The 14,322-nt window shown below is 37.7% G+C and overlaps 1 pseudogene; it reads right to left on the bottom strand.

Annotated features, from left to right (window-relative positions):
* Positions 1-7,409: 7,409 nt before the first annotated feature.
* LOC147908797 (general transcription factor II-I repeat domain-containing protein 2B-like) lies at positions 7,410-14,125 on the bottom strand (annotated as a pseudogene).
* Positions 14,126-14,322: the final 197 nt, after the last annotated feature.

Consider the following 14,322-nt stretch of genomic DNA (forward strand, 5'->3'; position numbering starts at 1 on the left):
AGAAGTTTAAAGTATACGAAGCAATTCGGAAGAAGAATACTGAGAGGATGAGAACGAGATAGAAGAACAGCATGCAGAAGAAGACAGAAGAAGCGAGGAAACCAACAACACCAAAAAATGGCGAAAAAGAACAAGAGACAGACGTGCGGTGCTACAATTGCGACAGTAAAGGACACAAAACTAAAGACTGCAAGAAGAAAGAATTAGGTAAAAAGTGTTTTAAGTGTCAAAAATACGGGCATACTGCAAAGTTGTGTAACGCGTCAGACGATAGTGAAGTGATAGCGGACAAAAAGACGGCGGTAATTAATACGGTTACTGATGCATCGAGCGATAGAATGTTTAAACGAATTACGATAAACGGTCTGCGGGTTAATGCGTTAATTGATATCGGCAGTCAAATCACGGTAATGCGCAAAGACATTTACGATAGAATGAAATTAGACAAGCTATGGGGAAATAGTATTTGTTTAACCGGTTTTGGAAAAAACGAAGTACATTCATTGGGTTGTGTAAATATAATTATAGAAGTAGGTGCTGATGAATATCCCTGTGTAGTGCCAAATAAAGTTACAAATTCAAGCATCATAATTGGTAGCGATTTTCTAGCGATGACGGAAATGACCATCAATAACGATGGAATAACTATACGAAGAGCAACGCCTGCTCAATTGTTAACACAGATCAACGTAATCGAAAAGAAACCGTTAGACGCGTGGTGACGCGACGGATCGGAAAGTACGCGAAGAAGTAGAGACTATTGTTAAAGAGTATCAAGTAAATAAGTATAAGACAACGGACGAGAGCATGCGTATCGTACCAAAAGACGGAAGGCCTATTTTTCAAAAACCGCGACGATTACCGGCACCCGAGCGCGAAATAATCGAAAACCAAATAGCGGAATGGCTAAACAACGGAGTCATTGAGAAGTGTACGTCGGAATACGCGAGTCCAATAGTCGTTGTAAGAAAGAAGGACGGATCATCGCATGTATGTATTGATTATAGGAAGTTAAATCGAGTCATAGAAAAGGACAGTCATCCCTTACCACTAATCGAAGATCTACTAGATAAATTAGAGGATGCTTGTGTGTTTAGTACGTTAGATCTGAAAAATGGATTTTTTCATGTATCCGTAAAAAAATAGAGTCGAAAATATACGGCGTTTGTCACCCCAAACGGGCAATACCAATTCCTGAAAGTCCCTTTTGGATTATATAATTCGCCGAGGGTTTTCCAAAGATACATTAATATTACTTTCTGGGATTTGATTAGACAAAATATAATGTTGCTTTATGTAAATGACTTGATCGTGCCGGCAGCAAACGAACAAGAAGCGTTGGAACGATTGCGAATCGTATTAAAGATAGCTAGCGACTACGGTTTACAAATTAATTTTAAGAAGTGTCAATTCGCGAAAAGAACAATCGAGTTTCTAGATTACGCAGTAGAAGGGGGCAAAATTTACCCTTCTCAAGAGAAAGTCAAAGCCGTGATAGATTACCCAGAGCAGAGAGAATTAAAAGATATTCAAAGCTTTCTTGGATTAACGGGTTACTTCAGAAAGTTTATACCTTCGTATTCTACGATCGCGAAACCGTTGAGCGACGTGTTGCGGAAGGATCAATCGTATAATTTTGACGATAAGGCTCGAAACGCGTTCATACAATTGAAGACGATTTTAATTCAGAATCCAGTACTGAAAATATATCATTCGCGACACGAAACGGAAGTACATACGGACGCAAGTATAGACGGTTATGGAGCTGTACTCCTACTTAGTGTTCAGACGAAGACAACTCATTACACCCAGTATACTTTATGAGCAAAAAGACTAAAAAAGAGGAAAGAACTTACACGAGTTATAAATTGGAGGCGCTTGCGATAGTAGAGGGACTTAGAAAATTCCGAGTGTATCTGTTAGGAATTCAATTCAAAATAATTACTGATTGTGCGGCTTTTCAGCGAACCATGAGCAAAAAAGAATTAAGTACACATATTGCGAGATGAGCTTTAGTGTTAGAGGATTATATATCATAGAGCGCAGACCGGGAACCCGTATGAAACACGATGCTTTGAGTCGACATCCGACGATAGTGAAAAGTCCAATTATCTCACAAATTAGGAGTCAACAAGCAAACGATGAAGAGATTCAAGCGTTAAAAAAAATTGTCAAAGACAAATCATATAAGAATTACCACATAAGCGGCGATTTATTATATAAATTTCAAGACGGTAGGGATTTACTTGTTATTCCTAGAACACTAGAATTAGACGTAATTCGAACGATTCACGAGAAAGGACATATGACGGCAAAACGTACTAAAGAGCGTATTCGGGAGGAGTATTTTATACGCGATTTAAGAAGTAAAGTAGAACAACACATTGCCAGTTGCGTGCAGTGTATATTGACGAATCGCAAAGAAGGTAAGCAGGAAGAATATCTACATCCCATTCTCAAGCCTGTGCCGTTACACACATATCATGTCGATCATTTAGGGCTGTTAGATACTACTAATAAAAACTACAATCATATTCTTGCTATTATTGATAGTTTTACTAAATTTATATGGTTGTATCTGACTAAATCTACTACAGCTCGCGAGGTCACAAATCGGTTAGACGTTCAAAAATATATTATTCGGGAGTCCGAAACAAATCGTGACGGATAGAGGCACAGTTTTTACCTCTCAAGAGTTCAAGGAGTATTGTCAGAGTGAAGGAATTTAAAACGTGACAATTACCACGGGATTGTCAAGGGCAAACGGACAAGTGGAACATTTGAATAGAGCGATCATATCGATACTTTCCAAGTTATCAATCGAAGAACCTGCTAAATGATACAAATATATAGATAAATTGCAACGTATATTAAACTCCACGTTCAATCATAGTGTAAATGCGACGCCTTTCGAATTTAGCGTAAAAATGCGCGACGAAACCGATCTGAAACTACGCGAAGTAATAGAACAAGAATTTCGATCGAAATTTGAGGAAGAGCGTAACGAAATTAGAGCTAGAACAAAAGAACAAATTCTGAAAGTGCAATCGAAGAATTGTAAAACCTCAGACGTAAGAAGGCTACAGAATACCAGGTAGGAGACGTAATAGCGATCAAGCGAACACAATTAGGTCCAGGCCGAAAATTACGAGCAAAATATTTAGGACCATATCTAATTGAGAAGGTTAAGCCTAACAATACATACGATGTGATTAAAAGCGGATCTCACGAAGGACCTTTAAGTACTTCTATTTACGCTGAATATGTTAAACCTTGGAATACAGTCAATTAAAAGTAACCAATTCCATTTTTGTAAGACGTAATGTTGAGTTAAAGTAATCAATTTTGTTTGTAAGACGTTAATTATAAGTCGGCAATATTATTTTTGTAAGATGATGTTAAGTTAACAGCTGGCGTCGTGCGGGACGCACGATTGTGCAGAATGGCCGAGTGTAGGAAGAGTATATGTTGTGTTTACGAATTCTTATTTAGTTTGCGCGATTCCGACTATGACGATATGCGCTAGAATATCAGCGCGCTTGCGCAAGAGCGAAAAGGTACAAGAAGGTGAGAATAGCGAGACAGTTGTAAGATGGCGAGACACGTGTGTGGCACGACGAAACGTTGAAGTGCGAATAGCGATTCTCTCCTGAATTGTCGACCAGCAATATTGGCTCACCGAACATTTCCATCACTTGGATCTTATTTCCTACATATGTTATGTCCTACAGACGCCACGATTCTTTTCTTCACGTCGCAACTATGGTTGGCGTCTGCGAGACTCTAGCGGAGCCTTCTGATAACGGTCAAAACTGAAAAGAGGGACCGGGTAAGCTCTACGAAAACTCGTAAACGCCAATCAACCCGGAAAAAACAACCTTAATGCTGGCCCGAAAAATGACAAGATTGCAAAAGACATTATAAATGGACTGAAATCACGCAATAATAAAAATCGAAGCTTTATCATTCCCAGACTGACCAACAATTTCATTTTAGGAAAACAGGCGCTACGTCGCGCTTAAAAAATCATAAAATGCATGGGATAACTTCTCACAGTAGCGTTATCTAAGATCGGACTCGCGACTGACAATGATTGCCCTGCATGCAAAACTAGTTGTACACGGAAACCGAACCGTCTATTTACCTAGTCATATTTTCCGCGAGGATAACAGAATTCGTTATCCGTAGAGTAATCTTGCCTCTTTAAAGAAAAACGTAAATCATTTCCTTTCTTCTCGAAACTCCTCTAACGATGCACTTTAGATTAACAACGATAGGACGCTATAAAAATCGTAAATCTCGTGACATTGCAATTAACTATTGCATCCTAGACAAAGGGCAACGCTCTTTTTTCGGGATATAAATAGAGGTCTCGCGGAAGCGCAGAGCGTCGATACAAAAGTCAAACTTATCCGGTTCACGTTAGTACAGAACCACGTAAGTTCGCGAAAGCATTAAAACATTGTCGAGATCAACTGCGGTCAGTGCGGAAATCAGCCTACGAGAATTCGCGATAGTCACGCCAGTTCGCGTTTTTTTACGTAAGTGCAAAGAGAAAAAGGATAAATTGTGGGCAGCAATCATCATCGCGATCACCCAGGCATTCGCCACTGCGACTGCCTTTCTGGCGCTTTCCGGACAGCGGACCTTCTCGTTCATTTCAACCGATAGCTACCCGAGATCTCGTGGACTCACCAGCTAACCAATAAGTCGCTCTGCCATTCCTTCCGATCCACACGTCTCTCCACATGAAAACAAATATATATATATATATATATATACTTATACGCGTTTCTAATGAAACATATATATATTTTATTCTTCGATTATAATGCGTGCTACGTTAATTAGAAAACGGGGACGCATCTCTTACTTCAGGAGGAGGAACCGTCCATGGCCAAGTCACAACTGTGCCGCCACCGACGACCGCTATCTTGAGATCTCCTACTCATCAGTCTCAAATCAGACACAACCGTTAGATCTCTCCCTGTCATTGATTCCGCCATTTAAGAAATCTTGAATTATTTCCGTCCGCCTCTCGAGGAACGATTCCCTTCCCCTCCGATTCTCGAGGGACGATTCCCTCTTCCTCTTTCCCTCGAAAAAGAATTTCCTCTTCCTCCTCTTTTAAACCAGCTCCTAACTCCTCCTTCCTAATCGGATCCCGTGCCGATCGACTGGGATCGGCTATTTAGACTGCATTCGTTCTCCTTCAATGAAAGAGATAGAATAGTTACATCCCAGGCAACCCCACCCCTTACATCGTCCTGTACAAGCACCTCATCCCGATGTGCTCCTGCATCACTTTCCTCGTCTCCAATATCCAATAATCTTGTTTCCTTTTCTCATACATACACACACACACACACACACACACACACACACACACACACACACACACACACACACACGCACCTCCATAAGTAATTTCTTACTCAATCACATTACACAAAAATCGATTGTAACATTACACGTACAAGGATAAGTTTTCTTATTTTATGTAAAAAAAAATATGTATAAATATCTTATATATATAGACCTAATTTATATATAGACCTAATTTTCTTTTTTTTATTAATAAATGTAAGTCAATTATATTTTCCTAGCTGCCATTTATTGGAATCACCTCTCGCATTGTTTTCCCTTTAAACGCCTGAGATCGCACGAGGTCCAGTCTCGGGTCAAAAGGATTAAGTTCCTTCACTCAAAAAGTAGGACCGACGTTCGCACTGTCCATCGGAACAGGTGTCATAGAGTCCCTTCGGGACGTTGACCCATATTCCGAGACCGAAAAGGTGCGTACGACTCACAGGTATTCGCCTTTGCACGTATACCTGTGAGATTGAGTCTAGCCGTCCTTTCATACCCTCTCCATTCTCCCTCATTGTTTCCTTAACTAAATTTCCAAGGGTATGGACGTAACAGGATCTTATCCTGTGGAGATAAAAAGGGTGGACGGATGGTCTGAGACACTCTGTATATATATATATATATATATATATATATATATATATATATATATATATATATATAATATATATATATTAATAGTAGAAAGTTTGATTTAATTAAGAAAATTGCAAGTATATAGGAAGGAAAGTAATGATAATTTGCAGAAAGATACGCAGCATATTTTTGATAGTGCGGTGCTGCTGAAATACACGTCTGCGCACGATCCGGCGCAGTGGCTTGGCCGACGAGCTTAGAGCTACAGTTATATAATAGTGCAACTCTCCTGATTTTATGTTGTCAAAAATGAAATGCACATGCGCGAAATAAGTAAGTTGCCCAGTAACGCCATCTAAACTTCTATCTCACTTCTTTCTTTTTCCGTTTTCTCTTTCAGGGTTATTTAAATGTTCGAGTAGCTGAAATATGGATCAGAGAAAGAGATAGAAGAAAAGAAAATCATGATTAGTTTACTTTAATTAGTTTAATTTAGTTTATTGCGAAGCTTTATGAGAAAGACTATATGTTAATAGACAGAATAATAGACATAAAAAAAAATACAATAGACTATAGTAGACATAAAATAAAATAAAATAAAATACAATACAATAGTTATTAGTAGCTTCCAAATGGTTAGGCATCAGCAAAATTGCTGTTACAAAGCCAACCAGCAACAAAACCGGAAATAAGACAACAATGCAATGAGATGTAAACCATTAATTGAAATCATACACACTTACATTCACGCACATACAGACACATACATATAAACATAATTTCTTCAGTCTCGTTTAAGTACTGAGTAATATGTATAATTGCTGGATTGTTTTCGTTTTAGCTAGAAATCTGCATTCTATGTGATGCAATTCTAATAATTTACTAAAACGCAAGCGATCTAGCAGAAAAACAAGCATCGTATGCTGCAGTCATTAATTAAAATATTTTTACAATATAATATTTGTATCATACAATATTTATATAATTTTATATAATTTTATAATTTATATAATTTTATTTTCTTATTTTTGTATTTTTTTCATTTTGCAATGCATTGCAATTATAAATCTATTTCTTTTAGTTTAATTTAGTTTAATTTACATTTAGATTATATATATGTATATATATATATATATATATATATATATATATATATATATATATATTGTACATATACTTTGATATACAAATGACTTAGAGAAAAAGAGAGAGAGAGAGAGAGAGAAAGAGAGAGAGAAAGCGGAAAAATAAAGAGCAAAGAAATTCAGATGAGAAATTCAAACTGAGAAAGAAATTCAGATGGCGTTACTAGGGAACTTATTTCGCGCGTGCGCACTCCATTTTGGAAAATATTAACACCAAAAGTGCCGACAGAGAATTGCGCTACTGTATATACTATGGTTAAGTGGTAATAAGCGGTGGGAAAAAAGTAAGCGATGCTAGTCGGCTCGAAATATGCAACTATTTTCGAACACTGGGGCCTTATATTACTGATAATGAAAAAGAGAAAACATAATCGGATTTAAATAAACTTTCTATAATATCGTCTTACTCGCGCAAGATTAAACCGACTAACTTCATTTAATGTTTATGAATGTTATTACATGGAAACTAAGAATGATTTTTAAGATACACAATAACATCAAAATTGAATAAAATCTGGAATATTGAAGATTGATTGATTCTTACTTTATGTTTATGTCGTGTATGTATAGAAAATGCACAGTTGCTTATTTTAAAAATTATGCTTTTAGCAATATGTGACTAAATTTTGCAGTAACTATGTGTTTTCTTTCTACCAATCGGTTCATCTTATTATTCTGTGTCTTTAAATACGCACAATATGATTATTAAGAAATTTATACTTGGACTAGTTTGTGTAGTAGCTCAAAATAATCTTCAACACGTGTTTTTAAACTGTAAATAAGTAAGTATATAAATATAATCACTGTAATATATTCAACGATTGTAATATGTTTCACGATTCTAATATGTTTACTGGTAAAAATAACGTTATATGTTTGATGCAATATTGTATGGAAAAAATGTCTATTCTTCCCTTATCCTTCCATTTCTTTAAAAAAATGCATATCATCGATACTCTAATACAGGGCTCGGCAAAACTTGCATTTCTCAATTGATTTTCGAGAGGTTCTTGCTACTCTTCTTACCGCTCGCCCCGCAGTTCAAAAGCCACTCGATGTTTAGGAGCGTGTAATGTTCAAAGACATGAGATGCACGGGACTCGCTTTGGGCGTTCACGCTGTAAACTTCATTCTATCTTTTTTCGCTCATTATATAATTAACACAGAATGAAGCAACGGGTAAGCGCTCAAAATGAATACATGAATTTTTAATAGTTTTCCATGTCATCCTCGAGGTATTATTTTTGACGCGTTTTTTTTTAAGTGGTATCCCCAACAGGCCTAGTCCACTGATAAAAATGATGAATTGTACTGTTACGTCCAAACTCTTGAAAATTTGGTCAAGGAGACAATGAGGGAGAATGGAGAGGGTATGGAAGGACGGTCAGACTCAATCTCACAGGTATACGCGCGGAGGCGAACATCTGTGAGTCGTACGCACCTTTTAAGTCCCGGAATGTGGGTCAACGTCCGAAGGGACGCTATGACACCTGTTCCGTTGGACAGTGCGAACGTCGGTCCTACTTTTTCGGTCAAGGAACTTAATCCCTTTAATCCGGAACTGGACTTCGTGCGATCTCAGGTATTCGAGGGAAGTGAATGCGAGGGATGATATCAATAAAAGACAGGGAAATATCTTAAATTACATTTATTAATAAAATTAAATATAATGGAACAAAGGAATTTTATACATTATAAGACTTTTCTTTACAAAAAAAATATACATACTATAGCTTGTGGATGAATGTGTGTGTGTGTGTGTGTATGTGTGTGTGTGTGTGTGTGTGTGTGTGTGTGTGTGTGTGTGTGTGTGTGTGTGTGTGAGTGGGAAACGCGTGTAAATGTATTTATGCACAATGTGTTTTTCCATGCGGGGAAACGCGGGGGGTGGACTGAAAATGGTTGCGACTTACTATTAGCTGGCTCAAGATGTCGGGTATATTCTAAACGGGTGGCCAAGAAGATCCGTCATCAGCGAAGAACGTTCGAAGGGAAGTCGCCGTGGGGTAAGGTTGGTAACTTCAGTTGCGATTTGATTACAAGTTCGCACTCGGACGGGATCGCGAATTGGCGTGATTAGTGCGGGTTATAGTAATTTTTGCACTGCCCGAGACAATGAATAACTGAGCGCGAACTCTACTAATGTGGACCGAATGGTTTAAAATTCTGTACTGACGCTCTGCGCTTCCGCGGGATCTCTATTTATACCCCGAAAAAAGGGTGTTGAGCCCTTTGTCTAGGATGCAAAAGTTAGTTGCAATGTCACGCGGGATTTACGATTTTTATAATGTTCTATGTTATAATCTAACGTTGTGGATCTAAAATAGTTAGAGTAGTTTCAAAAAGAAGAGAAAGTGATTTATGATTTTTCTTAAAGAGCCAAGATTGCTCCGAGACGGATGACGAATTCTGTTATTCTCGCGGAAAATATGGCTAGATAAACAGATGGTTAATGTGCACAAATAGGTTTATGTGCAGGGCTACCATTGTCTGTTTTTAGGTAACGCTCCCGTGGGAAGTTATCCTACGCGTTTACGATTCTTTTAAGTGCAACGTGGCGCCTATTTTTTAAAATGGAATTGTTAGTCAGTCTCGGATGATAAAGCCTAGATTTTTACTATTGCGTGACTTCGGTACATTTATAATGTCTTTGCAATCTTGTCTCTTTTCGGGCCTACATTAATTTTTATTCTTTCCGGGTTGATTGGCATTTACGAGTTTTCGCGACGCCTGTCCGGTCCCTTTTCAATTCTGTCAGGCCGTTATCAGAAGGCGCCGCTCGGGTTTCGAAGACGCCAACCATAGTCGCGGCGAAGAAAAAAATCGTGGCATCTGTAGGACGTAACAGTACGATCAAGTAATTAAACACAATCGAAATGAAAAATATTAGGTGTTGGAATTAATTCGTAGCGTTTTTTAATGAAAGAATGTTATTTATTTCACATGAGCATTAAAAAATACATTAATGAAAGTACTTCCCATCACTTGTAAAACGCTACGAATTAATTCCAACACCTAATACTTATTCTGATTTTCGGAATCTTTTATCGGCGAGATCAGAAATGTCGATTTGCATATTACATGCAGCGAGCTGCATAAGAGGCAAAGAATTATCAAGGTAGAACGTCTCTCATTTTTTATAAGTTTCATTTTTGAAAAGGATGTCTCACATAAATATGTAGATCCGAACATGGAATGAATTCGAAGTCCGAAATATCGAAGATTGGGGTACGATGATTCTTTCAATATTTTGTAAAAATCCGTACCAGTTTAACCGTTTTAAGTGCAACATCGTTCTGCAAATCACATAATTCTTGCAAGTCAAGATGTTGTCCTTCAATTAGCGCTGTAAGGATTCTCGAAAAGAATTAATTCAGTTCTGAGTTTTTCGAAGCAAGTAAATCGTGTATCAAATTCGTCTATAGAGAATTATTAATTTAAAAAATGAATGTATTCTTTGAAATTGCAATTATTATCATGTTCTTTGAGAAGAATCTGACAAAAAAGAAAAAAGTGAAAAATATTATCGTTTAAATGAGATTTTAATACCAATTTTCTTCAGAAAAAATCAACGTGATTCACTAATTGGGAAATATTTTGATTCATCCTTTGCAGTTTTAATTTAAGGAATCTAAATTAATTACTTATATCAGTAATAAAAGCGAGTTCAGTAAGAAATGTCACATCTTCCAAAAGAGATATATAATATATTCGTGAAATTTTGAATTGTTTATTTCTTTCAGGAAAAGGAGAATGTCTTTTCTTATCGCAAAAAATATTTCTAAATATTTTGCAGCACTAAGCCAACGAACTGGACAATGAAGTGAAACATTTGTGTAAACAGCTTTATGTTCCTCAAGAAATAATTTAAATTTTCAAGGAACTTATGTCCATAATTTAATTTCATATTAATTTCATTAATTATTTTAGTGATAGTCTCCATAATTGTTGAAAGTTCTACAACTTTACCGGCTAATGCTTCCTGATGCAGTGAATAATAGAGATATTTAAATTTCGTGAATATTTGGTTTGGCCGTCGACGTGGAAGCATGGTCGGGAATTCCCCATGATTTTCTGCGCTTGGGATTATCGTAATGAACCCATTTTTCATCCCCAGTCACAATGCGATGCAGAAATCCCTTACGTCTTTGCCTTTCAAGCAGCTGTTCACAAGCAAACAAACGCCGTTCAACATCTCTCGGCTTCAACTCGTACGGCACCTAATTTCCTTGCTTCTGAATCATTCCCATGACTTTGAGACGTTTTGAAATGGCTTGTTGAATCACTCCCAATGATCGTGCCAAATCTTCTTGATTTTGACACGAGTTTTGATCAATTAATGTCTCCAATTCTGCATCTTCGAAAACCTTCTCTTTTCCACCGCTATGCCGGTCTTCGACGTCAAAATCATCGTTCTTGAAGCGTTGAAACCACTCACGACACATTCTTTCACTAATAACGGCCTCACCATAAGTATTTGAGAGCATTTGATGAACCTCAGCCGCAGATTTCTTCATATTGAAGCAGAAAATTAAAATCTCCCGCAAGTGACGAAAATTTGGCTCATAAACTAACATTTTCATTCGAGAATAACTTTATGATGCAGACACAAATCCATTAATGTTTCTATGAGTGAATGATTATGTTGACAGATGCCCAAGTTTATTGTATGACGTCTATGATCTATTTATTTCGACCACCACTTACCGCTAAGCTTTCTATAAGAAAACGGCGGAAGTTGTACACCTAATACATGATTTTAAAAGGTTTTGTAATTCATCCCTTATAGAATCACTGATATCAACAATTCTTGATGTTACAGTTCTTGCACTAAGACGAATGACGTTCATTTTTCCCGAGCTAAGGAATTGCCAAAAGCTTTTGTTACGTCCTACAGACGCCACGATTCTTTTCTTTCAAAAGAATCGGCTCCACGTCGCGACTATGGTTGGCGTCTACGAAACTCGAGCGAGTCTTCTGATAATGGTCTGACAGAACTGAAAAGGGGAACCGGACAAGCTCCGCGAAAAGTTCAATAATCGTAAACGCCAATCATCCCGGAATGAATAACAACTTAATGCAGGCCCGAAAAGTGACAAGATTACAAAAGATTATAAATGCACCGAAGTCACGCAATAGTAAAAATTCAAGCTTTGTCGCCCCAGACTGGCCAACAATTTCATCTTAAGAAAACAGGCGCCACGTCGCATGGGATAACTTCCCACGGTAGTGTTATTTAAGATCGGATTTGCGACTGACAATGGTTGCCTTGCACGCAAAACTAGTTGTGCGCGGTAACCGTCTGTTTACCTAGTCACATTTTCCGCGAGGATAATAGAATTCGTCATCCATCTGGAGCAATCTTGCTTCTTTAAAGAAAAATGTAAATCTATAATTTCTTTTCTTCTCCAAACTCTCTCTAATGATGTATTTTAGATTAACAACAATAGGACGCTATAAAAATCGTAAAACTCGCGTTGCAACTAACACATTGCAACTAACTATTACATCCTAGACAAAGGGCTCAACGCCCTTTTTTGGGGTATAAATAGAGATCCCGCGGAAGTGCAGAGCAAAAGCGTCAGTACAAAAGTCAAACTCAATCGGTTCACGTTAGTACAGTTCACGTCAGTAAAAAACAATGTATGTTCGCGTACTCGAGTGCATCGAATCATTGTTGGGATCAACTGCGGTCAGTACGGAAATCAGGCTACGAGAACCCGCCATAGTTCACGCCAGTTCGCGCAAGTGCATATAAAAATTGTGGGCAACAATTAACATTGAGGTCACCCAATCACTGGCCACTGCGACTGCCCTCCTGGCGCTCTTCCGTGGACAGCGGGCCTCCTCGTACACTTTCACCGATCTATCTATTCAAGATCTCACTAACTAAATAGTAAGTTGGCCTGCCATTCCAGTTATACACACATAGTATAAAGATCCCCATATAGGAACACACACACACACACACACACACACACACACGCACGCACGCACGCACGCACGCACGCACGCACGCACGCACGCACGCACGCACGCACGCACGCACTCACGCACGCACGCACGCACGCACGCACGCACTCACGCACTCACGCACGCACGCACGCACGCACGCAAGCACGCACGCACGCACGCATCTTTCATAATTAAATATCAACTCTTTTATCATAACCAAATTCATTGTAACGACACGAATAATGATGATTTTTTTTATATATAACTATATGTATATATATTCTATATAACTTTAATTTTTTTATTAATAACTATAAGTCATTATTGTAAATGAAGATTGCCAGATTCTATTTATTTGAAATATCACTCATATTCCTTTCCCCCTAAACACCTGTGATCGCACGAGGTCCAGTCCCGGGTCAAAATGTTAAGTTCCTTGACCCAAAAAGTAAGACCGACGTTCGCATTGTCCTTCGAAACAGGTGTCAGCGTCCCTTTGGGATTTTTCACGAAAACGCCTTCGGTGAATGGTTCAGAATTTTGTGCTATAAGCAGAGAAATTGCATAAGAGGTTTGTAGGGATTTTTGAGAAGAACAAGGAAAAGAAGGTATTGCATTTTTTTTAATAAACTAATTTTAACCCTTCTATAACATTCAATTTTTCTGAATTTCAGTAATTCAAATTTACCAAATGATGAGTTTTATAATGTTTCTCTAACACATATTTTTTAATTACGAAGGTTGAAAGCAAAGTAAACAAATCGTTCGATCTAAAATGTAATTGAAAAAGTAATTAAATTCCCAAGATTTATGAAAAACTTGTACACACTTGTTTTTTTCCACCTTCAAAACTAATTTCTCAAAAAGAATAATGAAACGTAATTATCTTTTCACTATGGAATGATACATCTTCTTACTGATTCTCGATTCTCTGATATGTCCGCTACGATCCAAAGAACTTCACAAGTTATTTTTCACTGAATTTCATTAATTTACTCCATAAAATATGAGAAGCAAACCGTATCTGACTTGATGTTTCTGATATTTCACGAAACAATATAGCCATCGCTCATAGTATGACAATCGCGGATGCTCGCGCCGATTGTTTGCATATAAAATTGGTGCGAGCGTCAGCGATTGTCAAATCATGAGCGTGATAGCTGTCTTCTGGAAGATTGGAAACATCAACGGTCAATCTGAATCTTAAGTGTATATAGTACATAATTTCAGTGTGAATTTATATACTACAACCACAATACGTAGTATATAAATTCAA

Source organism: Acromyrmex echinatior, chromosome 8 (assembly GCF_024713525.1).
Source record: "Acromyrmex echinatior isolate Ae372 chromosome 8, ASM2471352v2, whole genome shotgun sequence".
NCBI classification, from domain to species: Eukaryota; Metazoa; Arthropoda; class Insecta; order Hymenoptera; family Formicidae; genus Acromyrmex; species Acromyrmex echinatior.